Below are 26,958 nucleotides of genomic sequence, written 5' to 3'. Positions count from 1 at the left end.
CCAATGTTCAAGAAGGACAGCAATGACAACCCATGGAACTACAGGCTGGTGAGCTTGTCTTCATTTGTAGGGAAGCTACAGAAGGTATAGTTTGAGGGTCAAGATTTACCATCACTTGGATAGTGGCATGAGTTACAGGGCAATAGAGACATGGTGCAGTTAAAACAGAAAGCAACAAATACTGGACCAAGAGTGTTGTATTTGAATGCATGCAGCATAAGGAATAAAATGAACAATCTTGAAATTCAGCTACAGATTGGCAAATATGACGTTGTGGCCATCTCTGAAACTTGGCTAAAGGATGGCTGCCATTAGGAGCTGAACGTCCAAGCATATATGGTGTATCGGAAAGATAGGTTAGTTGGCAGAGGGGGTGATGTTGCCTTGTGTATAAGAAATAATATTAAATCATTAGAAAGGGATGACATAGGATCAGAAGGTGTAGAGTCTCTGGGTTGAGTTAAGAAATGGCAAGGGTAAAACGACCCCAATGGCAGTTGTATACAGGCCTCCAAACAGCAGCCGGATGTGGATTACAAATTACAGCAGGAGATAGAAAAGGCATGTCATGATAATTGTTGTGGATTTTAACATGAAAGTGGATTGGGAAAACCAGACCAGTACTGGACCTCAAGAGAGAGAATTTGTAGAATGTCTAAAGGATGGCTTTTTAGAACAGCTTGTTGTTGAGCCCACTAGGGGATCGGCTGTGCTGGATTGGGTATTGTGGAATGATGCAGAGGTGATACGAGACCTTAAGGTTAAGTAACCCTTAGGGAACAATGATCTCAATATGATTGAGTTCACATTGAAATTTGAGAGGGAAAAAATAAAATCTAATGTGTCGGTATTTCAGTGGAATAAAGGAAATTACAATGGCATGAGAAGGGAACTGGCTGAAGTTGAGTGGAAAGGAACATTTGCAGGAAGGACAGCAGAGCAGCAATGGCTGGAGTTTCTGCAAAAATGAGGGAAGCACAAGACAGATATATTCCAAATAGGATGAAATTTTCGAATGGAAGAAGGACATTACCATGGCTGACAGATGAAGTTAGAGCCAAAGTAAAAGCAAAAGAGAGGGCATACAAGGAAACCAGAGCTAGTGGGAAGATAGAGGATTAGCGAGCTTTAAAAAAACTTGCAGAGGGAAACTAAGAAGGTCATTCGGAAGGAAAAGATGAATTATGAGAGGAACCTGGTGACTAATATCAAAGAAGGTACTAAAAGCTTTTCTAAGTATATAAAGGGTAAAAGAGAGTTGAGGGCCGATATAGGACCAATACAAATTGATGCTGGAGATATTGTAATGAGAGATGCAGAGATGGCAGAGGAACTGAATGTGTATTTTGCATTTGTCTTCACAGTGGAAGATGTCTGCAGTATACCGGACATTCAAGAGTGTCAGGCAAGTGAAGTTTGTGCAGTGAAAATTACAACTGAGAGAGTGCTCAGGAAGCTTAATGGTCTGTGGGTGGATAAATCTCCTGGACCTGATGGAATTCACCCTCAGGTTCTGAAGGAAGTAGCTGGAGAGACTGCTGAGGCATTAACAATGATCTTTCAAGAGTCGATAGATTCTGGCATTGTACCAGATGACTGGAAAATTGCAAATGTTACTTCGCTATTTAAGAAGGGTGGGAGGCAGTAGAAAGGGAACTATAGACCTGATAGCTTGACATCAGTGGTTGGGAAGTTGTTGGAATCGATTGTTAAGGATGAGATTACAGAGTACCTGGAGGCATGTGACAAGATAGTCCAAAGCCAGTATGGTTTCCTGAAAGGAAAATCCTGCCTGACTAACCTACTGCAACCCTTTGAGGAAATTACAAGCAGGGTAGACAAAGGAGATGCAGTAGACATGGTGTACTTGGATTATCAGAAGGCCTTTGACAAGGTGCTGCACAAGATAAGAGCCCATGAAATTACAGGGAAGTTACTAGCATGGGTGGAGCATTGGCTGGTCGGCAGAAAACCGAGAGTGGGAATAAAGGGATCCTATTCTGGCTGGCTGCTGGTTACCAGTGGGGTTCCACAGGGGTCGGTATTGGGACCGCTGCTTTTTACAATGTATGTCAATGATTTGGACTATGGGATTAAAGGATTTGTGGCTAAATTTGCTGATGATACAAAGGTAGGTGGAGGAGCAGGTAGTGTTGAGGAAACAGAGAGCCTGCAGAGAGACTTAGATATTTTAGGGCAATGGGCAAAGAAGTGACAAATGAAATACAATGTTGGAAAGTGTATGGTCATGCACTTTGGTGGAAGAAATAAATGGGCAGAGTATTATTTAGATGGGGCGAGAATTCACAATGCAGAGATGCAAAGGGACTTGGGAGTCCTTGCACAAGATACCCTAAAGGTTAACCTCCAGGTTGAGTCGGTTGTGAAGAAGGCGAATGCAATGTTGGCATTCATTTCTAGAGGTATAGAATATAAGAGCAGGGATGTGCTGTTGAGGCTCTACAAGGCACTCGTGAGACCACACTTGGGGTATTGCGTCCAGTTTTGGGCTCCTTATTTTAGAAAGGATATACTGACATTGGAGAGGGTCCAGAGAAGATTCACGAGAATGATTCCAGGAATGGAAGGGTTACCATTTGAGGAATGTCTGGCAGCTCTTGGACTGTATTCCCTGGACTTCAGGAGAATCGGGGGGGGGGGGGGGGGATCTCATAGAAACATTCCAAACGTTAGAAGGCCTGAACAGATTAGATATGACAAAGTTATTTCCCATGGTAGGGGAGTCTAGGACAGGAGAGCACAAATTCAGGATGGAAGAACGTCTATTTAGAACAGAGATGCAGAGAAATTACTTTAGTCAGAGGGTGATATATCTGTGGAATTTGTTGCCACGAGTGGCTGTGAAGGCCAAGTCATTGGGTGTATTTAAGGCAGAGATAGATAGGTTCTTGATTAGCCAGGGCATCAAAGGGTATGGAGAGAAGGCAGAGGAGTGGGGATGACTGGGAGAATTGGATCAGCCCATGATTGAATGGCAGAGCAGACTCAATGGGCTGAATGGCCCACTTCTGCTCCTATATCTTTTGGTCTTATAATCTAAGTCCTGATCAGGAATAGTCACCTTGTTTTTGTGCATGTGAGGTCACGTCTGATCAATCCTTTGGAGTTTTTCAAAGAGGTAATTAAAGGGATAGATGCAGGTGGGACAGTGGATGTTGTTTATGTGGATTTTAATAAGCACTTTGAGAACAGCCTACATGGCAGGCAGATCTGCAAGTCTAAGTCACGTGGGATTCAAAGGGAGCTGGAAAGGTGGATTCAGAACTGGCTTGCTGAGAGGAAGCAGAGAGTGATGGTTGAAGGTCGATTCTCTGAATGGTGGCTTATGATTAGTGGGGTGCCCCAGGGATCAATGTTGGGACCTCTGTTATTCATTATGAATGTAAATTATTTGAATGTACATGACACAATTAACAAGGTTGCTGATGATACCAAATTAAGGGTTCTTGCTGATAGTGAAGCAGGTTATGATGAATTGCAAAGAAATCTTGATCAGTTTGGGAGATGCACTATGAAACGATAAGTGGACTTCAACTTAGGTAAGTGTGAGGTGATGCATTTTGGACAGTCAAACCTGGGTAGTACTCATACAGTGAGTGGCAGGATACTGATCGCGTTTTGTGGAACAGAGGGTCCGGGGGTACAAGTGCATAGTTCTCTGAAAGTGGCCCCACAAGTAGACAGGGTTGTGAAGAAAGCGTTTAACATGCGGCTTTCATCAGTCAGGGCCACAAATTTAGGAGTAGGGACATTATGTTGCAGTTCTATAAGCCATTGGTCAGACTGACTTGGTGTATTGTGTACATTATTGGTTACCCTGTTACAGGAAAGACATTGTCAAGTTGGAGAAGGTGCAGAAGAGACTTACAGGGATGCCATCTGAGTTATAGGATGAGGCTGGCCATGGGGAATCTTTGTTCCCTGGGCTGCAGGAGAATGAGGGGTGACCTCACAGAAGTTTATAAAATCATGACGGTTGTGGATCAGGTAGGTGATCATAGACTTTTCCCCAGGGTTGGTAAGCATTAAACTAGAGGGCACAGATCCAAGATAGGAGATCTAAACAGGACCGGAGAGGTAACATCCTTAACAGAGGGTAGTGAGTGCCTGGAACAAGCTGCCAGAGGAAATGGTCAAAGCATGTACAATGCATTTGGATAGGTACATGGAGGGGGACGTCTTGGGGGATTATGGGCTGAAAGCAAGCTACTGAGACGATGCTACAGGAAGGATGCTGTGGTCAGCGTAGACCAGTTGGGCCAAAGGGCCTGTTTCTGTGCTGTATTACTCAATGTCTCTATGACGATGAGTTAGCGAAAAATGATGCTTTGTACAGGGTAAGACTGAATGATCTGAGTAAAAACAAAGGCTTTCATGGTTCTGCATATAAGACAATAAAACCAGCACCTCAGTCAGTTGAGAATGAAATAGTTAGTTTAGATTTCTAGTATTAGGTTGACAAAGTGGAGTTTCCTCAATCTTTAGTTGTAAACATAGCAGGTGATGGGGACCGCAGTAAAATGGCAACTATTTTGACAAAAATTCTACCTCAAAATGTTAAAAAGACTGATGAGATTTTTAATACGCCTATTTCTACAAATGGTTTCACTATTTTTATTTGTGTGTTGATTGGATTCTGTGACCTCCTGAACAAGTACTTAACTGAAGAATTATTGCAGGAATTACCTAGTGCAGACGTTTATGGATAACACTTCATCAGTCCCAAACAACATGCAACAAGTGCAGCTGTCTCCTTCGCAAATGGAAAACGAAAGAATCTCCCAACCACAGATGTGTTGAAATGCAACTTACTCATTATGTTACTGACTACTGTCGGCTACTTGCATACACAGGAGTTACCATCACTATATAAGTCACACCTATATCTTGGAAATTATTTCCACATTTTTCCTATTGGCCCTCATAACTTAACAAAAAATATTAAATATTTTGTATGTGTGTTGCTTGAAAACTCATGGTGGCACAAATATACTTGGTGCAAGTATTCTTAAATAGTTTCTTGACATCTGGCTTTGTTATTCATCTGCTGATGTTAATGAATACCACAAAGTATTGCCACGTTGCACAAGGATGTGACAGGAAGCAAGCTTTGTGTAATGCCTCGTAAAGCTGGCTCTCGTTTTGCCACTGCAATGATCCGAAATTATTCAGACCCTTTAAAATATAAAAATATTCCCTTAAATTTTACTGAGAGTGATTCATGTAGGTCGGGAGGTTTGAAAATTTTCAACAAGTGTAAATGTAGTAACGGAATCGCCTTAGAGCTGGATTAAAAGGTAGAGCTGTTTACGAGGAAAGTGTGGGCTGTGGGCAGAGGGAACGCAGAAAAGTAATGGAGAATAGGGAGAGTGAGGGAGTGAGGTGGGGAGAGGACTGGCAGGTGGGCAAGTGGTAGTGAGGTTGAGGAGATGGCTATAGATATGGGCAGGAGATACATGATGACAGGAGGCCAGAAAGAGGAAAATGCCTGGAATAAATATGATACTTCAGTGTGGAGGGTATGATGGCGGGGGGGGGGGGTGGCACAGTTAATCAACAGCTTGTGAAGTCCTGAGTGAATGTGACAGAAGATCTGTAAACATGGATGATGCAGTGGGGGAGCTTTGGGGTTCTAATGTTTTTCTGTCATTTATTCTTTGGGGGAGTTTTCCTTCTGTTTCATGGATGTCGGTGAAGAGCAAGAATTTCGGGTTGTATACTGTATACATTCTCTGATATTAAATGGAACCATTGAACCACTGAATGTCTATGAGGGCTATCCGCTAGGGAAATTCCAGGCCGTCTCTAGATTAGGTTACCTGGTCGGCACAACATTGTGGCCGAAGGGCCTGTAATGTGCTGTAGATTTCTGTGTTCTATATTCATAGGGGCAGAAAGGGATAATATTCAAAGTAATCTTATTCTTCAAAGTGTTCTTCTAGTAGATGTATTATTGTGGTCTTACCTTTCCTACAGCTGAATCAAAGGGAAGTAGGTGACTTTATAAGAAATGTATAACTTGACCATATAAGTTTTAAAACTGAAAATAAGCATTGTTAATGTATGACAATTTATGAAATGAGCAGGTAACGTCTCTTCTGGAAATCCAATGAATACCCGATCTTTTGAATGACATTTAAACAGTACAAACCTTGGAAGAATTATTATTAAAGGTAACATGCAATTTCCATGATTAGTAACACAGAAACATTTTCCTGAACTGAACAGAGTATAAATGGGCTCATCTAGATGCTGTCAGTTTGCTTAATTTCTTGTAAACATTGCGGTTTCATTCTCTGACGAGTAGAATTCTGGCACCAGCACATTGCTTAGCATTGACAAAACTTAATACCGAGACTACTCTTATCATTGGATTCTTAAGAAAACACAAGGCAAAAAACTAAGTAAGAAACAGTCCAAGCAGAAGTCAGTGAAACTTGTTTGACTCACCGGGTTCATAGAAAATTATTTGGAAATAATAAGCAATAATACAAGAACTCAATTGCAATGCCAGCAAAGTGATATTATTTTACTATAGACTCATCGTTTTCTGATCAAGGTAAAATGTGCATGCATGCCAGTCGATTTGCCAAAATAGACAGGAATATTTTTATTCTCAGCCATGCATTTGTGAAGAGAACAGGTACCAACTCTTTTTAAATGATCCATGTCACTTAAGGTTACTTGGACTAGAAAAGTTTAATCAATAGTAAAAAATCTTGTTTTAATTGCATCATTAATGTTGTAGGTAAGTGCACATTGAACAGTTATAAGCAAAGGCTTATGTATTGAGTTGTAGAGTCATACAGCACAGAAAATTGCCCATTGACCCCCATATCCATGCTGAACCTATCTACACTGATCCCATTTACTAGCACTTAACAGATTGCTTTCTGCTTGTTAGAATTTCAAGTGTTTGTCCAGATATTTGATAAATATTGTCAGTCATCCACCTAAGCAGTGCATTGAAGAATCCAAGTGGGTGACCAAAAGCCTCCTCACCTCCCCTCTAAATATCTCATTCTTTACCCTAAACCAATGCCCTTCAGTTATAGACACCTCTGATCTAGTCACCATTTCCTATTATCTACCTTATTTATGATGCTCATAATTTCCTATACCTCAGGTCACAGCTCAGACTCTTCTACTTCAAGGAAAACAAACCCAGTCATAAGATCATAAGACAAAAAGCTGAATTAAGTTATTCAACCCATCAGGTCTTACCTGCTGATATCATGACTGATTTAGTTTGCCTCTCAACCCCATTCTTCTGCCTTCTCCCAGAAACCTTTGACACCATGGCTAATTAAAAACATATCAGCCCCCGCTTTAAAAATGCCCAATGACTTGGCTTCCACAGCCATTCTTGCAATCAATTCCACAGATTCATCACCCTTCCTCCCCACCTCTGTTCTAAATGGACATCGCTTTATTCTGAGGCTGTGCCCTCTGGTCCTAAACTCCCCCACTATAGGAAACATCCTCTCCACGTGCAGTCTATCTAGGCCTTTCAATATTCAATAGGTTTCATTGAAATTTCCCCCTCATTCTTCTAAACTCCAGTGAGTACAAACCAGGGCCATCAATTGCTCCATGTACATTAACCCTTTCATTCCAAGTCTCCTCTGGACCTTCCCCAATGCCAGCACATCCTTTCTTAGATATGAGGACAACTGCTCACAATACTCCAAATGTAGCCTGACCAATGCATTATAAGGCCTCAGCTTTTATATTCTATTCCTCCGGAAATGAATGCTAACATGGCATTTGCCTTCCTTACTATTGACTCAACTTGCATGCTAATCTTTAAGAAATTCTGCACGAGGACTCCCAAATCCCTTTGCACCTCCAATTTCTGAATTTGCTCTCCATTTAAAGTAGTCTATACCCTTATTCCTTATACCAAAGAAAGTATCTATCTGTTGTTTTTGCCCGTTTTCCTAATTTGTCCATGTCCTCTGCAGAATACCTGCTTCCTCAACACTGCCTGCCTCTCCACTTATCTTTGTATCATCTGCAAGCCTGGCCACAAACCAATTAATTCCATCATCCAAATCACTGACATATAATGTGTAAAGTGGTCCCAAAACCTACCCTTGCCAACCACCACTAGTCACTAGCATCCAACCGTAAAAGGCCTCTTTTATTCCACTCTTTGCCTTCTGCCAATCAGCTGATCTGCTGTCCAAGCTACTATCTTTACTGTAAGATTTCTTGAGTGGCACCTTGTAAAAGGCCTTCTGAAAATCCAAGAAATTTTCATGTCAAGTCCAAAATGATAATTTCTCCTACCCTCATATCAAATTAAATAGAAAGGGTCCCAGCATAGGTCTTGTTCTACATCATATGAGAATTATGTCTGATTATTTTTCTCTTACACTGATTAGGAAATTACCAACATGAAACTGTATACCTCTTTTCTGCTCTGCAGCCCAAATCCTTAACTATATTTCTTTCACCTCCAAAACTCTATTGCTTTCACAGAATCACAAATAAGTCACAGCAGTTGGCCTGTTGAGTTTGTACCAGCTCAATGCAAAATTCTTATCCCATTCTGCTTCCTCTTAGGTGCTCTCCCAGTTTCCCATTGAACATTAATATTAAATCTGTCTTCATTGTTTCTCTGCAGCGCATCCCATATTCTAACCACTCACTGCATATTCTATCCTAATGAAAATACTTGCTGTTTTTCAAGCTGGGATTAGTAGTAATCTATTCATTTCCACACAGAAAATATTAACTACCTATAACATAACTCTTGGTAAACATATATACATTCCAACAAATCTTAGCTGACAATTATTCTGGTTTTTGAGTGTGAGTGCATAGACAGCATTAATTGTAAATTAAACTTTTCCACACTGAAAAGTCCCTGTAGTAAATTCAGTGAATATTTTCTCAAAGTACCATTCACATAATTTATTTCAACATTTTGAGTGGCTTTCTGGTTGTGTAATTTCCCTGACCTCACTGATGAGAAAATCTAGATGCTTGGCACAATTCTTCACATACCATTCACTTACTCACTTCCACCATCTATTCATTTTACCTTGAACTACAGTCACCATAACAACAAAATGTTTTGATTTGTTAAATCTACAGATTAAGAAAAAAACAGTGAGAAACTTCCCAAGTCCTCAACAAGCTATAAGTTTAAATACCAGGAAAAGAATTAAGACTCTAAGTGTAAATACAGGTCACCCTTTGCTGCAGCATTTCGGGTAACAGAAATATGTCCTTATGGAATTCACAAATCAGCGCCAAAAAAATCTGAGTGGCAGAATAAAAAAATGCTCTCATTGAATTTATTGGTCAACTTTTACTTAATTTTCAACCTGCATATCTTGACACATGGACAGGTGGTGTGGCTTTGTGTCATGGAAAATTGTGAAACAGACAGTTTTCTGAGAAAGCATTCCTCCCTGTGTCAGGCCTACTCCTGCCGACACCTCCCAGCCTGCACAAGCAGGCACTTCCCAGTCGCCGTCCAGCTAATAGGACTCCACTTCCACTCGTTCCAGACTGCCGCCTTATTTAACCCCAGTCCTCATTCACAGGCCTTGTTCACTCACTGAACCAGCCAGCTGCTTCTAGCTTTCACTATCCCTGACTAAAGTTTACCATGTCGCCTGTTGTATTTAGTTTCTGTTCTCTCTTGTTTTGTGGTTCCCTGTGGCTTGTTACTTTGTGGTCTATTACTAAAGTTATTACTCACTGCTAAATTGTCTCTGCTGCTCTGCTTTTGGGTCAAGCCTCCTCCGCAATTCCTGACACCTTCCCCATATCACAGATGTCACCTGTAGATTAAACTGGTTGGGCTAAAGGGGTTGGATTTACAAACTGCAGGGCCCAATGTAGCCCAGTGGGTGCATTGGTATTGAAGGAATCATTCTGTTGAAAACGCAAAATCCAGTCCATAGAAATCCATGGAATTGGAGGCAGTTAGTCATCTTGTTAGGGATAATTTAGATTGTAGGAAGCAGAAGTAAAGCTTATGTGTAAATAAGCAAATGGATCTCGAGCCAGAACCTCAAATTTTCTCTATATATAAGTGACTTGGATTAGAGAGCTCCATATCTAGGACTACTGGCAACACCAAGTAATGTAAGTTCCATAGATGGGAGGCAGGATTTGAAATTGTGTATTGATAAATGAAGTATATTGACATAACTATGACAGATGGTGTCTAAGTAAGGAAAGAACGAGTTCACACACAAAATACTGGATGAACTCAGGAGACCAGGCAGCATCTATGGAAAAAAGTTCACTCGTCGTTTCAGGCCGAAACCCTTCGGCAGGACTTTTTTTCCATAGATACTGCCTGACCTGCTGAGATCCCTCAGCATTTTGTGTGTGTTGCTCAGATTTCCAGCACCTGCAGATTTTCTCTTGTTTGTGGAAAGAACGAGCTCATCCACCTTTTAACCTAACAAAGAGGTGTAGAGATGGCTTTCTATGTAACGAGAGGACATTGATTGTGAATGATTAGCAGAATTTTGGGGTCAGATTTAAAAATCATTGAAAGAAGGGGGACTGGTATAAAATAAATAAAGTGTAAATACAAATAGAATGCTTAAATGTATCTCAGGGGTGTTAAAATATAGCAAGGTGGAAATTATATCACAGTTGTATAGTGTTCTGGTTAGGCGACATTCAGAATACTGTCTGGTCTGGGTATTGTATGTTATGAACCTTTAGTAGCCTTATTTATTAATCTTAGAATGGGTGCAGCATAGATTAATCTTGCTGAGGAAGTATTAAATTGTGGTGGTTCATTATTCCCTTGAATATAAAAAAAGTGAGGGGAATCTAATTGGGGTTTACAAAGTGATCAATGAAATTCTTAAGAAAGATTGGAAGAGGGTTCCCAATCTGGTGAATGGAACAAAAAGACAATCTAAGGTTTGTACTCTCTTTGCTAAATTTACAGTGCCTATAAAAAGTTTTCACCCCCCCCACCCCTTGGAAGTTTTTATGTTTTAATTACAGTGGATTTAATTTTGCTTTTTTTGACTCTGATCAACAGAAAAAATACTCTTTCACGTCAAAGTGAAAACAGATCCCTACAAGGTGATCTAAATTAAATACAAATATAAAACACAAAATAATTGATTGCATAAATTTTCACCCACTTCAAGTCAGTACTTAGTTGATGCACCTTTGGCAGAAATTACAGTCTTCAGTCTGTGTGGATAGGTCTATATCAACTTTGCACATCTGGACACTGCAATTTTTCCCCATTCTTCTTTACAGAACTGCTCAAGTTCCATCAGATTTTATGGGGGTCATGAGTGGGCAGCCTTTTTCAAATCCAGCCACAAATTCTCATTTGGATTGAGGTCTGGACTCTGACTTGGCCACTCCAGGACATTAACTTTGATGTTTTTAAGCCATTCCTGTGTAGCTTTGGCTTTATGCTTCGGGTCATTGTCTTGCTGGAAAACAAATTTTCTCCCAAGTCACAGTTCTCTTGCAGACTGTATCAGATTTTCCTCCATGATTTCCCTGTACTTTGCTGCATTCATTGTACCCTCTACATTCACAAGCCTTCCAGGGCCTGCTGCAGTGAAGCAGCATGCTTCATGGTAGGGATGGTGTGTTATTGATGATGTGTGGTGTTTGGTTTAAGCCAAACATAATGTTTAGTCAAAAAGCTCAATTTTGGTTTCATCAGACCATAAAACTTTTTTCCAGCTAACTTCAGAGTCTCCCACATGCCTTCTGGCAAAACTCTAGCTGAAATTTTCTGTGAGTTTTTTTCAACAGTGGCTTTCTCTTTGCCACTCTCCCATAGAGCTGCGACTGGTGAAGCACCCAGGCAACAGTTGCTGTGGGTGCAGTCTTGCCCATCTCAGCCACTGAAGCTTGTAACACCTCCAGAGTTGTCATAGGTCTCCTAGTGGCCTCCCTCACTAGTCCCCTTCTTGCACGATTATTCAGTTTTTGAGGACAGCCAGCTCTAGGCAGATTTACAACTGTGTCATGTTCTTTCCATTTCTTGACGATTGACTTAACTGTACTCCAAGGGACATTTAGTGACTTGGAAATTTTCTTGTATCCATCTCCTGACTTGTGCTTTTCAATAACCTTTTCGCGGAGTTGCTTGGAGTGTTCTTTTGTTTTCATGATGTCGTTTTTGGCAGGATACTGACTCACCAGCAGTTGGACCTGTGTATTTTTACTATATCAGTTGAAACACCTTGAGTGCACACAGGTCTCAAAAACAGATAACTACTTATGAGATTTCTAAAACCAATTGGCTGCACCAGTGATGATTTACTGTGTCATATTAAAGGGGGTGAATACTTATGCAAACAATTTTTTGTGTTTTATATTTGCAATTAATTTAGATCACTTTGTAGAGATCTGTTTTCACTTTGACATGAAAGAGTCTTTTTCTGTTGATCAGTGTCAAAAAAGCCAAATTAAATCCACTGTGATTCAATGTTGTACAACATGAAAACTTCCAAGGGGTGGGGTGGGGGGGGGGTGAATACCTTTTATAGGCACAGATTTCTAATGGAGCACCAATAAGTAGCTAGAAATATTGATTCTCTGCAAAATTAGCTATGAGACTTTGCCTGTTTAATATAATTATTACAGAAGAGTATCAAAATGTTCTGATGAATGTGATTCCCTTTTGTTAATTCCACCAATAGTGGCCCTGGAGTACCATAAACCAAGTTACCACGTACTGTATGTGTGCCTGGAGAGTGAATGTTGGCTTTTATGTTAATGGCCTAATTTTCAATAGAAGGTATTGCAGGTGGACTTGATCTTGCCTTCTAACAATGTTCTTGGATGCGTTCTTTAAGAGAAAGATCATGAGGTAGCATCCACCCACAGAATTTTTAAAATCTTAAGTCTATATGTCTGTCGGGCAGGTGGAGCTCATCGGTCTTGGACAGCAGCCCACCTAGGAGAAGGAAAACTCTGATTTGGAACCTCTGCTGCCGTTTATGGCCATGGGAAAGGCTTCGGGAGTAAACTCCAAGGAAGAAATTTGGAGCCGGGGTCCCAAAGGCAGTTTGTTGTTGTTTACAACTTCACTCTGGCAACCTCTGCGACGACACTGGTGCCAAGCTGTATCGCTGCTTGCCCTTCCCTTGGATTACATCAGTGACATGGAGAGGGGGAACCTGCTGCATGGGCAACAGCCAGTTCTTCAATCTTCCCACCCAGGCTTGCTCCCTGGAGAGGACACAGTCCCCCAGAGGCACAAATCCACGATTCCCTGGGATCGATGGCTGCCTACTACGTCTGTCATTTGACATTTTATTAAAATCGTTCTATAACTCTTCTGTAGATTTCAATTATTACAGAAGTGATTATTCATGGTCATAGAAAAGAACAGCACAGAAACAGGCCCTTCAGTCCATCTACTCTAATGCTGAGCCTTTAAACTGCCTACTGCAATGGACCTGCACCTGGACCATAGCCCTCCATACCCCTACCATCCATCTACCTATCCAAACGTCTTTTAAATGTTGAAATTGAGCTTGTATACCTCACTTGTGCTGGCAGCTCGTGCCACACTCTCACACCCCTCTGGGTAAAGAGGTTTCCCCTCATGTTCCCCTTTCACCTTTCACCCTTAACCCATGACCCCTAGTTATAGTTCCACCCAGCCTCCGGGTAAATGCAAGCAGGCTTTTTCCACTATCTGTACTCTCATAATTTTGTATACCTTTATCAAATCTCCCCTTAATGTTCTAAGTTCCAGGGAATAAGGTCCCAGCCTGTTCAATCCTTCCTTGTAACTCAGCTCCTCCAGTCCAGGCAACATCCTTGTAAATTTTCTTTGTACTCTTTCTACCTTATTTACCTCTTTCCTGTAGACAGGTGAATAAACTGTACACAATACTCCAAATTAGGCCTCACCAACATCTTATACAATTTCAACATAACATCCCCCTGATCTCCTGTACTCAGTACTTCGATTTCTGAAGGCCAACGTGGCAAAAGCCTTCTTTACAATCCTGTCTACCACTGATACCATTTTCAATGGACTATGATCCTGTATTCCCAGATCCCTTTGTTCTATCACACTCCTCAGTGTGTAAGACCAACCCTGGTTGGTCCTATCAAAGTGCAACACCTCACATTTGTCTGCATTAAATTCCATCTGCCATTATTCAGTCCATTTTTCCAGCAGGTCCAGATCCCGCTGCAAGCTCTGACAGTCTTCCTCACTGTCCACTACACCCCCAATCTCTGTGTCATTTGGAAATCTGCTGGAACAGTTACCAACATAATCATCCAGATCATTAATATAGATGACAAGCAAGAAAGGACCCAGCTCTGATCCCCGAGGTTCCACTAGTCACAGGCCTCCAGTCAGAGAGGCAACCATCTACTACCACTGACTGGATTCTCCCACAAAGCCAATGTCTAATCTAATTTACTACCTCATCCTGAATGCTGAGTGTCTGAATCTTCTTGACCAATCTCCCATGTGGACCCTTGTCAAATAACTTGTCCATGTAGACACCTTGCCTAATAACTTCCTCAAAAAGCTCTATAAAATTTGTTAGAAATGACCTACCACGCTTGAAGCCATGCTGACTTTCCCTAATCAGTCCATGTGTATCCAAATACTCACATCTGTTCCCTTAGAATACCTTCCGATAACTTTCCCACTATTGATGTCAGGCTCACCGGCCTGGTCTATTTTCAGAGCCTTTCCTAAATAGCAGAACAACATTAGCTATCCTTCAATCAAAGAAGATTACAATACAGAAACAGGCCCTTCGGCCCTTCAAATCTATGCTGAGCCAATTCAGGTTAGTAATACCCATATCACATAAAAAGAGAAAAAAATCTTATTTGGCTTAAAGTGTTATATTTTCATATCAGAACATATAGAACATTACAGCACAGTACAAGCCCCATTAAACCCACAATGTTGAGCCCTCTATTTTTCTATCATCCATGTGCCAATATCATCCATATTGACTGAGCTGTAGGGATTTAGGCTCATTTTAGTGTAATTGAACTAATCGTGGACAACTGTGATGCAGGAGCAATGGAGGTAACCTAAGCTAAAAAGAAAACGAGCCTCTGGTACCCTATCCATCACTAAGGATGATTTAAGTATCTATGCTAGGGCCCCAGCAACTTCTGTACTTCCCTCCCACAGGATCTGAGGGAACACCTTGTCAGACCCTGGGGATTTATCTACCCTCATTTGCATCATGACAGCAAACACCTCCTCCTCTGTTATCTGTATAGGGTCCATGACCTCACCGCTGCTTTGCCTCACCTCTATAGATTCTGTGTCCATCTCCTGTCTAGATACAGATGAAAAAAATTCATTCTTCCATCTCTTTTGTCTCTATGCATGGATTACCATTCTGATCTTCCAGAGGACCAATTTTATCCTTTGCAATCCTTTTCCTCTTAACATATCTGTAGAATCCATTAGGATTCTCCTTCATCTTGTTTACTTGGGCAACCTTGTGCCTTCTTTTAGCTCTTCTGATTTCTTTCTTGAGGGTTCCCTTGCTTTTCTTATACTCCACAAGTACCTCATTTGTTCCTTCCTGCCTATACCTGCTATGCACCTCCTTCTTTTTACTTAACCAGGGCCACAATATCTCTTACAAAACAAGCTTCCCTAAACATGTTATCTGTACCTTTTATTCTGACATGCACATACAAGCTTAGTACTCTCAAAATTTCACTTTTGAAGTCCTCCCACATACCAAGTACACCTCTGGCAGATAAACAGCCTATCCCAATCCACTCTTGACAAATCATTTCCGACACCATCAAATTTGTCCTTTTATTCAATTTAGATTCTCAACCCGCATACCAGACCTATTTTTTTGCATATTTACTTTGAAACTAATGATGTTATGATCACTAGATGCAAAATGATCCCTGACAAAAACTTCTGTCACTTGCCCTGTCTCGGTCTAACAGCAGACCGAGTATCGCATGCTCTCTCATTGGGACTTCTACGTATTGATGAAGGAAACTTTCCTGAACACATTTGACAAACTCCATTCCATCTAGTCCTTTTACAGTATGGGAATCCTAGTCAATATGTGGAAAGTTAAATTCACCTACTGTAACAACCTTATGGTTCTTGTAGCAGTCTGCGATCTCTCTATAAATTTCTTCCTCTAAATCCCATGGACTGTGGGTGGTCTGTAATATACTCCATTAACATGGTCATTCCTTTCTTATTTCTCAGTTCCATCCATAATGCCTTACTTGATAAGTTCTCCAGTCTATCCTGATGGAGCACTGCTGTGACATTTTCCCTGATGAGTAATGGCACCCCTCCCTCTTTAATCCCTCCTGCTCTGTCATGTCTAAAACAGCGGAACCACGGAATATTGAGCTGCCAGTCCTACCCTCCTGCAACCAAGTCTCTCTACTGTCTTTAATGTCATAATTCCAGGTGTTGATCCATGCCCTGAGTTCATCTGCCTTTCCTACGATACTTCTTGCATTGAAATATTAGATTAGATTAGATTAGGTTCAACTTTATTATCATTTCCGAGTACAGATACAAAGCCAATGAAATGCAGTTAGTATCTAACCAGAAATGCAAAGAATAGTGTTATTTACAAAATAACTGCAAATAAAAAGTAAGTGCTACAGCACACAAATATAAAAGTACTGAGACAGTACAATACGGATGCAATACTGCTTAGCGCTGTGATGTGAGGTTCAGCAGGGTCACAGCCTCAGGGAAGAAGCTCTTCCTGAGCCTGCTGGTGCAGGAGCGGAGGCTCCTGTAGCACCTACTGGATGGGAGGAGAATAAAAAGTCCATGGTTAGGGTGAGATGCATTCTTGATAATGGTTTTCGCCCTGCCCAGGCAGCGTCGATGGTAGATGTTCTCAATGGTGGGCAATTGGGTGCTGACAATCCGCTGGGCAGTTTTCACCACACGTTGGAGTGCCTTGCTGTCCGATACGGGACAATTGCCATACCACACTGAGATGCAATTGTTGAGTATGCTCTCAATGGTACAGCGGTAAAAGTCTGTCAGTATCCTGGGACGGAAGTGAGCTTTCTTGATGCTCCACAGGAAATAAAGGCGCTGTTGTGCTTTTTTGATCAGGATGGAGGAGTTCAGGGACCAGGTGAGATTCTCGGAAATGTGGACACCAAGGAATTTGAAGCTTGATACACGCTCCACTACAGCTCTGTTGATGTAGATGGGGACGTGAGTGTGGCTCCTAACATCCCTGAAATCCACATTGATCTCCTTGGTCTTCTGGGTGTTAAGGGTCGGGTTGTTATCGGCACACCACGCAGCCAGGTGCTGGACCTCGTCCCGGTAGGCCATCTCATCATCCCCTCTGATCAGACCAACCACCGTGGTGTCATCTGCAAACTTGATTATGGAGTTAGAACCATGTACAGGAACGCAGTCATAGGTGAAAAGGGAGTACAGAAAAGGGCTCAGCACACAGCCTTGAGGCATGCCGGTGTTCAGGGTGAGAGTGGAGGGGGTGAGGTTGTCGAACTTAACTGATTGGGGTCTGTTAGTCAGAAAGTCCAAGGTCCAATTGCAGAGGGATGAGCTGATACCAAGCTGGCGAAGTTTGGCGATCAGCTTGGAGGGGATCACAGTATTGAATGCCCAACTAAAGTCAATGAACAGCATTCTGATGTAAGAGTTGAGGCTGTCCAGATGGGTCAGGGCAGAGTGAAGTGCCATGGAGGTGGCGTCCTCTGTTGACCTGTTGGTGCGATAGGCAAATTGATGGGGGTCCAGGGTAGTGAGCAGACAGAATTTCAGATGTGATAGAACCAGTCTCTCAAAGCACTTTGCAATGATGGGGGTGAGTGCAACTGGACGGGAGTCATTCAGGCTCGTGGCAGTGGAATGCTTTGGCACTGGCACGATGGTGGCAATCTTGAAGCTTGTGGGGACAACTGCCTGGGCCAGGGACAGATTAAAAATGTCCATGAAGACCCTGGCCAACTGCCCTGCACAGACTCTGAGCACACGGCCAGGTATTCCATCTGGACCAGCTGCCTTCTGTACATTCACCCCGCTCAGGGCGGCGCAAACATCAGAGGTGGAAAGTGAGAGAGGCAGTTCACCAGGTGGGAGATCCGCTTTGAGGGTGACCTCCTTGTTCTCTCGGTCAAAGCGAGAGTAGAAGTAATTGAGCTCATCAGGGAGGGAAGCAGAGCTGGAAGGGGGCACAGTACTAGGTGGTTTGAAGTCTGTAATGACCTGTATGCCATGCCACATGTGCCGGGGGTCCGAGGAGTTGAAATGCTCCTCGATTCTCTGTTAGTATGTGTGTTTAGCCTGAGAGATTCCCCTCCTCAGGTTGGCCCTGACTGAGCTGTCAGCCTCCCGGTCTCCAGACCTGAAGGCTGAATCACTGGCTTTGAGCAGGAGGCGAACTTCTCTGTTCATCCACGGTTTCTGATTGGGGGAAAACTTTTATTTGTTTTTGAGATGTCACTCTATCTACACACTTGTTGCTGTGCTCAAGGACAGAGTTGGTATATAAATCGATGTTAATCTGAGAGTCTGTGGTGGCATGGGCAGTAAACACACTCCAGTCTGTGTGCTGGGATTGGTGCTGAAGAGCAGAGTCAGCCCCTCCAGCCAGATCTTAATAGTCTTCATTGTGGGTTTTTCACGTTTAATGACCGGGCTATACTTGTGAATCAGAAACAATGAAAGATGGTCGGACTGTCCGTGGTAGGGGAGGGTAGTGGCTTTGTAAGCGTCAGCCACATTTGTGTAGACACGATTTAAGGTTTTATTTCCCCTTGTGGTGCATGATACATTTTGGTTAAATCTTGGAAGCACGGTATGTAGGTTACAATGATTATAGTCCCCAGCGACAATAAAGGCTCCGTCTGGATACAATGTCTGCAGCTTGCATCATTGAGGTCTTTCATGGCTACTTTAGCATTAGCATCCGGTGGTACATAAACTGCGACAGCAATGATGCATGTAAACTCCCGTGGTTGATAAAAAGGTCTGCACTTAATGATCAGGTATTCCAGATCAGCAGAGCAATAAGTGTCAGCAATGGTAGAGTTCGTACACCATGATCGATTCATGTAGATGCATAAACCACCTCCCCTACTTTCACCTGTTGCTGTTGCAGCTTTGTCAGCCCTGAAGACCGTGCACCCTTCCAGTTCGCTCAGGACACTAGTTGCAACATGCTCAATCTTTTGATTCCTGACTTTGTCTGAGGTCTTACCAACATCTTTGGTTCTGTCTTCACTAAGGAAGACATAAATAATCTTCCGGAAATAGTAGGGGACCAAGGGTCTAGTGAGATGGAGGAACTGAGGGAAATACATGTTAATAGGGAAGTGGTGTGAGGTAAATTAAAGGCAGATAAATCCCCAGGGCCAGATGGTCTGCATCCCAGAGTGCTTAAGGAAGTAGCCCAAGAAATAGTGGATGCATTAGTGATAATTTTTCAAAACTCTTTAGATTCTGGATTAGTTCCTGAGGATTGGAGGGTGGCTAATGTAACCCCGCTTTTTAAAAAAGGAGGGAGAGAGAAACCGGGGAATTATAGACTGGTAAGGCTGACATTGGTGGTGGGGAAAATGCTAGAGTCAGTTATCAAAGATGTGATAACAGCACATTTGGAAAGCGGTGAAATCATCGGACAAAGTCAGCATGGATTTGTGAAAGGAAAATCATGTCTGACGTATCTCATAGAATTTTTTGAGGATGTAACTAGTAGAGTGGATAGGGGAGGACCAGTGGATGTGGTATATTTGGATTTTCAAAAGGCTTTTGACAAGGTCCTACACAGGAGATTAGTGTGCAAACTTAAAGCACACAGTATTGGGGGTATGGTATTGATGTGGATAGAGAATTGGTTGGCAGACAGGAAGCAAAGAGTGGGAATAAATGGGACCTTTTCAGAATGGCAGGCAGTGACTAGTGGGGTACCGCAAGGCTCAGTGCTGGGACCACAGTTGTTTACAATATATATTAATGACCTAGACGAGGGAATTAAATGCAGCATCTCCAAGTTTGTGGATGACACGAAGCTGGGCGGCAGTGTTAGCTGTGAGGAGGATGCTAAGAGGATGCAGGGTGACTTGGATAGGTTAGGTGAGTGGGCAAATTCATGGCAGATGCAATTTAATGTGGATAAATGTGAGGTTATCCACTCTGGTGGCAAGAACAGGAAAACAGATTATTATCTGAATGGTGGCCGATTAGGAAAAGGGGAGATGCAACGAGGCCTGGGTGTCATTGTACACCAGTCATTGAAAGTGGGTATGCAGGTACAGCAAGTGGTGAAAAAGGCGAATGGTATGCTGGCATTCATAGCAACAGGATTCGAGTACAGGAGCAGGGAGGTACTACTGCAGTTGTACAAGGCCTTGGTGAGACCACTCCTGGAGTATTGTGTGCAGTTTTGGTCCACTAATCTGAGGAAAGACATTCTTGCCATAGAGGGAGTACAAAGAAGGTTCACCAGATTGATTCCTGGGATGGCAGGACTTTCATATGAAGAAGGACTGGATCGACTAGGCTTATACTCGTTGGAATTTAGAAGATTGAGGGGGGGTCTTGTTGAAATATATAAAATCCTAAAGGGATTAGACAGGCTAGATGCAGGGGACATCCAGAACGAGGGGTCACAGTTTAAGGATAAAGGGGAAGCCCTTTAGGACCGAGATGAGGAAAAACTTCTTCACACAGAGAGTGGTGAATCTGTGGAATTCTCTGCCACAGGAAACAGTTGAGGCCAGTTCATTGGCCATATTTAAGAGGGAGTTAGATATAGCCCTTGTGGCTAAGGGATCAGGGGGTATGGAGAGAAGGCAGGTACAGGGTTCTGAGTCGGACGATCAGCCATGATCATACTGAATGGCGGTGCAGCCTTGAAGGGCCGAATGGCCTACTCCTGCACCTATTTTTCTATCTGTCTCCAGAGCCTCTCCACTATCTGTTCTGACTCTCTGATTACCATCCTACTGCAAGACTAGTAACCCTCCTCCCAACTAACAAATCCCCTATTACCACAGCTCACCTCTTCTCCCCCTCTTCCGTTCTGAGTCACAGAGGCAGACAGTGCCAGAGACCTGACCACTGTGACTTTCCTCTGCTAGGTCATCCCCCCAACAGTATCCAAAGTGATATACCTGTTGTTGAGGGAGTTGGCCACAGGGGTACTCTGCACTGGCTATTTAACTCTTTTCCTCTTCCTGTCACCCAGTCTCCTGTGTCCTGCACCTTGGGTTAACTACCTTAATGTATCTCCTGTCTATCCGTCAGCCTCCCAAATGATCTGGAGTTCATCCAGTTCCATCTCTGACTTCTTAATGCAGAGGGTTAGTAGCTGCAGCTGGATGCACTTCTTGCAGGTGTAGTCATTAGGGACACGGCCTTCCCACATCCTGCAAGAGGAGCATTCAACTCTCCTGGCTGGCATCCCTACTGTTCTAACTGAGCAAATATAAAGAAGGGAAAACAATAAATAAACTGTGGGGGAAAAATCTACCTACAGCTTCTTGCTTTCTCTGACTGAAGTCAGTCCTCACTGAGACCTCAAAGAGGCTTCATATTATTCATTTTACATTTGAATCAAAATGATACAGAATATGTACTTTGATAATACATTTACTTTGAACTTTGATTTGAGGTTCATCCCTTTTCATTAACAAAGGTAGCCAAGTAACTAGTTCTATTACTGGTTACATCCCATTGCCCCTATCTTTGCTGTCCTTTTTAACATGCAATATTAATTTATTAGTATTTCCATCTCCATCTTGCACTTCTATCACCGAAGGGACGCTGAAGGACAAAACAGAACCATTTCCAGAAAGCAAATGTTTCAATGATTCCTTTCACACATCAAAATTGCTGGTGAACGCAGCAGGCCAGGCAGCAACTCTAGGAAGAGGTACAGTCCTGACGAAGGGTCTCGGCCTGAAACGTCGACTGTACCTCTTCCTAGAGATGCTGCCTGGCCTGCTGCGTTCACCAGCAATTTTGATGTGTGTTGCTTGAATTTCCAGCATCTGCAGAATTCCTCGTGTTTGCAATGATTGCTTTGTTGGTTTCCCAGGTTCAGAGTTCGGTATGCACCGTAAATCATACCAGTTCCTCTGTACAATTATGTATCTGTTTATTTGCTTATGTTGCAAACATGAATGTAAGTGTGTCAAATCACTCCTGTGAGTGTTAAGGTTGAAGACAGTGTGGGCAATCGTTCTGGCATCCATGGTGTTGAGTTTTTGTTATATGTTATTGCGGCCTCACCTATCCAACTGAATATTTTTGTAAATATTTCTGTGTTCAACTTACTTGAGACTTGGAGTATTTTATTCCACCACGCTCCAATGATGCACTTTGGGCTGTTTTACCTCTTTAAAAGGGCTTTATAACGCAAATTTTACAACATGGTTGTAGAGGACAGAGGATTTGATGGGTCAGGATGTGAAAGGGTCATCAGGGAATATCCAGCCTTAAATTATCTACATGAGGACAAACTGAGTCTGTTTGTGGTGAGTGGTGGCCCTGGTCTAGAAGATGCTGATTATGACGTTGATGTCTATGTAGGTCAAGAGGAAACAGCCGTACTTTGTTTGGGATACTGGTTGCTTGTCACTATAATGGTATTATTGATATTGTTTAGCAAATACATTCCCAAAGTGTTTCTGATCGATACGATTTCTGACTAAGTCTTTGATCTGAAATGTTCTCTTTCCACTGATGACACCTGATCTGCAGAGTGTTTCCACCATTTTGTGTTTTCCCAGTTACATTCGTCACAGAATGTTAGATCTGTTGAGTATTTCCTGCATTTTTATTTAAGTTGTTTCCCATTACCAGACTCCTGCCTGACTCGCAAGTGAATTGTCCGGAACAGTTGAGAGCTTCGTGGGTCTTGTTTCACTCGATCCATTTTCAAATCTCACGCAGGCGTGTTGGCAGCGAGAACTATGGTACCAATTTTGTCACATGCTGGAGCTAAAGCAACGTGAGACATTATTGATTGGCATCCACCTTGTAGCAGTTGTCTTTTAGCATTTCTGCGAAGCACAAACCACAAAAAAGGTTTTGTGAAGCTGCTGCTTACAGCTCTATTGTTTACAACACAGGATGTGCTACTGAGCTAGAGTGGAGGAGGCTTGCAGAGAAGTCAGCCTCCAGTTCCGACATCGTAACGCAGGGGTGCTCCGTTAGATGCTCCCTGTTCACTGCTGAGATGCTAGGTTTTCTTTGGGAACTAGCACTCACGCCGATCTATGTGTTGCCCTGCACGAAGGACGGGCCAGGTTACCCGTAAATGAGAAAAGACAGACTGAGTCTGAGGGCAGGTTCACCGGTTGGAGAGTATTCAACTGCCTAGATTTGGTGGCTGGGGTGTTCGACGCTAGTGGGGAGGACAGCGGAGGTAAGTCAGAGAAAGAGTGAAAAAAAATTGCAAAAGTATCACAGGCACGTGTGTACTGACAAATACAGAATATAAGTTATAAATTATACAAGCCTGTGGAATAAAGAAATGAGATACAAATCAGAATCAGTAACCAAGCCCTTCCTTCGGTTCCCTGGGTTTTAGCGGTAACATGTGTAATGAGACGCACTCCAAATTCAGGGTTAGGGTCTAAAAGTAAATTGTTTATGTGAATTTAAAAAAAACAATCTGAATTGAGTTTTAATTTAACCGTGGTTGTTTTAAAATTTGCTAAATAATTATTCGTACTGCTGGAACGGAGAGGGGGAAACGGAAATCAGAAAGAAGGTACTGCTCTATATAGTCAGGGAAGTCAATCCGGAGGCAGCCGAGCAGATCAGCGCTCGGCTTCTGTCTACCTCAGTAGCGGCGGCGAGGCGGGGTAGACGGGAGCTCGAGACAGTTTACAAATCCCCGGGCTGTCAGATTACGGTGGAAATCAACGTGGAAAGCTGGAAAGATTAGGTGTGGCAAAAAGAAAAGACCAGGTAGGATGAACGTTGTCATAATCTGCACGGATGGGATAATTTACAACACTAAAGAAACACCGATGAGTGTCCATATTGTGCACCATATTTGGATTTTATAATATACATTAAGTTTATAGTGTCCCACACCAGAAACTCAAGCCAGTTAATTCCACACTTAAATCTCTTAGATGTTTAAGAGACTTATAAGTACTGGGTAAACCTTCTAACAGTAATTATATATACTGTTATTGTTGAGCATTTTGCTAAATCAGTCCAGTTTGGTCGGAGGAACACATGTTTATTAATTCCTATACCCTAACTATTCATTCCCTCCACCACAACTACTGTGGCCTGCCTACATGTGTACTATTAACAAAGTGTTTTTGTATTTACCGCTCCAGTAACTCCGATGCCCCTCCCAAGCTCATTTCTACCAAGCAGGCCAAAGGAACACCATCACCTGCTTGTTGGTCAACATCCTGACTTGGAAATATGTGCTGCTCCGTCCTCATTCCTGGGTCTAAATCCTGCAGCTCCCTACCCATTGATACTGTAGGTGTAACCTTCTCCAAAAACACTACATCATTAGATAAATATGCCAACCTTCTTTTGTGGACCATCTTTGTTCATCTCATATGAACTTTCATGTATTACTGAGGATTAAATACAACATGACATTTGTTCACGTAGGCCTTGCTGCAAATGAACTAGTCTATTGGACAGTAAATGCATGTAAAATTATACTTCTTTAGGCTTGGTTTGTGTAGTAATGAACAATATAAATTGATCAATCTAAACTTTTTAATTTCCAGTAAGAGATTATTTTTGATGTTTTATTACATTGACAGTTCTTTTAAAGAATATTGGTAACTTAAATAGAATTCTAGACTATTGAGTCCAAACAGACGGTAACCAACATTAAGAACTGAAAAGAAGTGTGCTTTTCAAATATTTATATGTATATTAAAATGAACTATTTTACTGAATTAATTTTATTTTGCTTCGCTTAAAGACTGTGCTTTGCAGAGTCAGATGCTTGTAAGAAGGTTTGATGTGCTTATCATATTTGTTGTCGATGACTGTAACGCAGGAGGCTTATTGCGTATAAAATTCCATGGCCACTGCAAATGCATAGACATGTGGGTGGCTCGCAGTACTCTGTTGTTTAACATAAATGCTTTTTCCAAGCAGCTAGAAGACAAAAAATGGGTTAAGATGTCTAAAGTGTGATAGGTATTTTGGTTAACAAAAAGGAAAAGAAAATTTGTTGTGGGTGCATTGATACATGACAGGAAATCCATTTTGTTCATGATAACTGAAGGAGACATCTGTTAGAAGAACTATCTTATTAGAAGTCTCCAGCTGTGTTTCAGTAACTTGCCTTTGCCAACTCATATTTCAGGGTGTATCAGATTTCTTCAGTCTGCCAACATAGCAGGCTGAAGCAAATTGAATGGATTCAGATCTGAAGTATTGTAAATGTTTTGTAAAAATATCTTCTGTTGATGTGTATGGTGTCATCTGATTAGTCTAATAATGACAGTATAATTTGGCTTAATATTGGACAGTAGATGTAAAATTCTGAGTTGCTTTGTACAAAGTATTTTTGATAAACCTCATGCCTCTCAACCCCTTTTCCACAGTGAATGAGCTACTACATGCTAATAGTTCAGGTTTTAAAATTCTTTTGGAGGAGAAATTCATTTTTGTGCCTCCAACCTGTTGGGATTTGATTGGAATGGGTATTTATATCTGGAAAGGAGTACAGATGCTACATTTCCATTTACGTTAGTGAACAGTGTTTAATTTGCATTTTATTCTCATAGTTTATTATTGAGGATGGTTATATAATCTGGATTGTAGTATTTTTTAATTTTAAAGAAAATAAATTTTCATTATGCACTCCACGTCTTGTGTTCTGTCCCATAAACTGTAGCACAAAAGATCTTGAGCTCATAAATACACAGGCAGAAATTGTACAGGAAAATTTCTCTTAACACATTTTATATGGAGATTATGCTATTTTGATACAACAGCATGATTTGTAGATCTATAGTGACTTTTGAAGAACAGTTGAGATGATTTAGAATAGATATTAATATATTGCTTTATTTATTGTTAATGCATCTAATTCACAAGCAAAACAAGGAAGCAATTGAATCTCCATAATGTTATTCGAACTTTTCGTTGCCACTTTATTCAAATGTTTCAGTGCTCTTCTGACTCCTTTCTCAGGGAATCTGTGTTCCTCTAAAACTCTACTAGCTAGCACTGTACTTAAAAAGTAATTTACTTTTCATTGAGTTATAAAATGATACAGTACGGAGTCAGGCCATTTGCCTGAACTAGAACATACCAATCACTAAGCCGCTCTTTTACACTATTCTGACACTAATCTCTTTTTATCCTCCCCACAGCCCCATCAACACTTGTAGATTCTACCACTCATTTACATGCTGTAAACAATTTACAAATGAATACAGTCAGGGCAAATATATTTAAATAAATCCTTCAAACACTAATTACAGGACCATAAAGCTTTAGAAAGGCTATATGTTTTGACTCATAGGGGTTACTTCATATGAAAGTACTATGAGCTAATTAATCTCCAAACCTACATGTTTTTGGAATGTAGGAGGAAGCCAAAGGGAGTTGGTGGGGAGAACATGCAAACTCCATAAAAATGTCACTGGAAATTAGGGTCAGACCTGGATCGTTGGTCCCATGAGGAAACAACTCTACTAGCTGTGCCCATGTGCCACTCAAAAGATCCACACCAATAGGTTTAGGAGCAGGTATTACCCCTCAGCCATCAGGCTCTTGAGCCAGTGGGGATAACCTCACTCAACTTCACTTGCCCCATCATTGAATTGTTCCCACAACCTTTAGATTCACTTTGAAGGACTGTTCATCTCATGTTCTTGATATTTATTTTGTATTTGAACAGATTGTTGTCTTTTACACATTGGCTATTTGTCCATCCTGTTGGGTACGGTCTTAAATTGACTTGTGTTTCTTGGATTTACTGAGTATGC

General features: G+C 41.8%; 1 protein-coding gene across 2 annotated transcripts in view; it reads left to right on the top strand.

Moving 5' to 3' along the window:
* Positions 1-23,048: 23,048 nt before the first annotated feature.
* The window catches only part of rhoh (ras homolog family member H), a 41,080-nt gene continuing 37,170 nt past the window's right edge, over positions 23,049-26,958 (top strand). The window contains exon 1 of one of the 2 annotated variants that reach the window (XM_063042146.1): positions 23,049-23,393. The gene's annotated coding sequence lies outside the window, so the exon portion shown is untranslated. Of the gene's footprint in view, positions 23,394-23,797; positions 23,942-26,958 lie in introns of those variants that run through there. The other variant, XM_063042147.1, reaches the window with a different exon arrangement.

This window comes from Mobula hypostoma, chromosome 3 (genome assembly GCF_963921235.1).
Source record: "Mobula hypostoma chromosome 3, sMobHyp1.1, whole genome shotgun sequence".
NCBI classification, from domain to species: domain Eukaryota; kingdom Metazoa; phylum Chordata; class Chondrichthyes; order Myliobatiformes; family Myliobatidae; genus Mobula; species Mobula hypostoma.
Note: the sequence above shows the minus strand (reverse complement) of the source record. Positions and strands in the feature narration are given on the sequence as shown.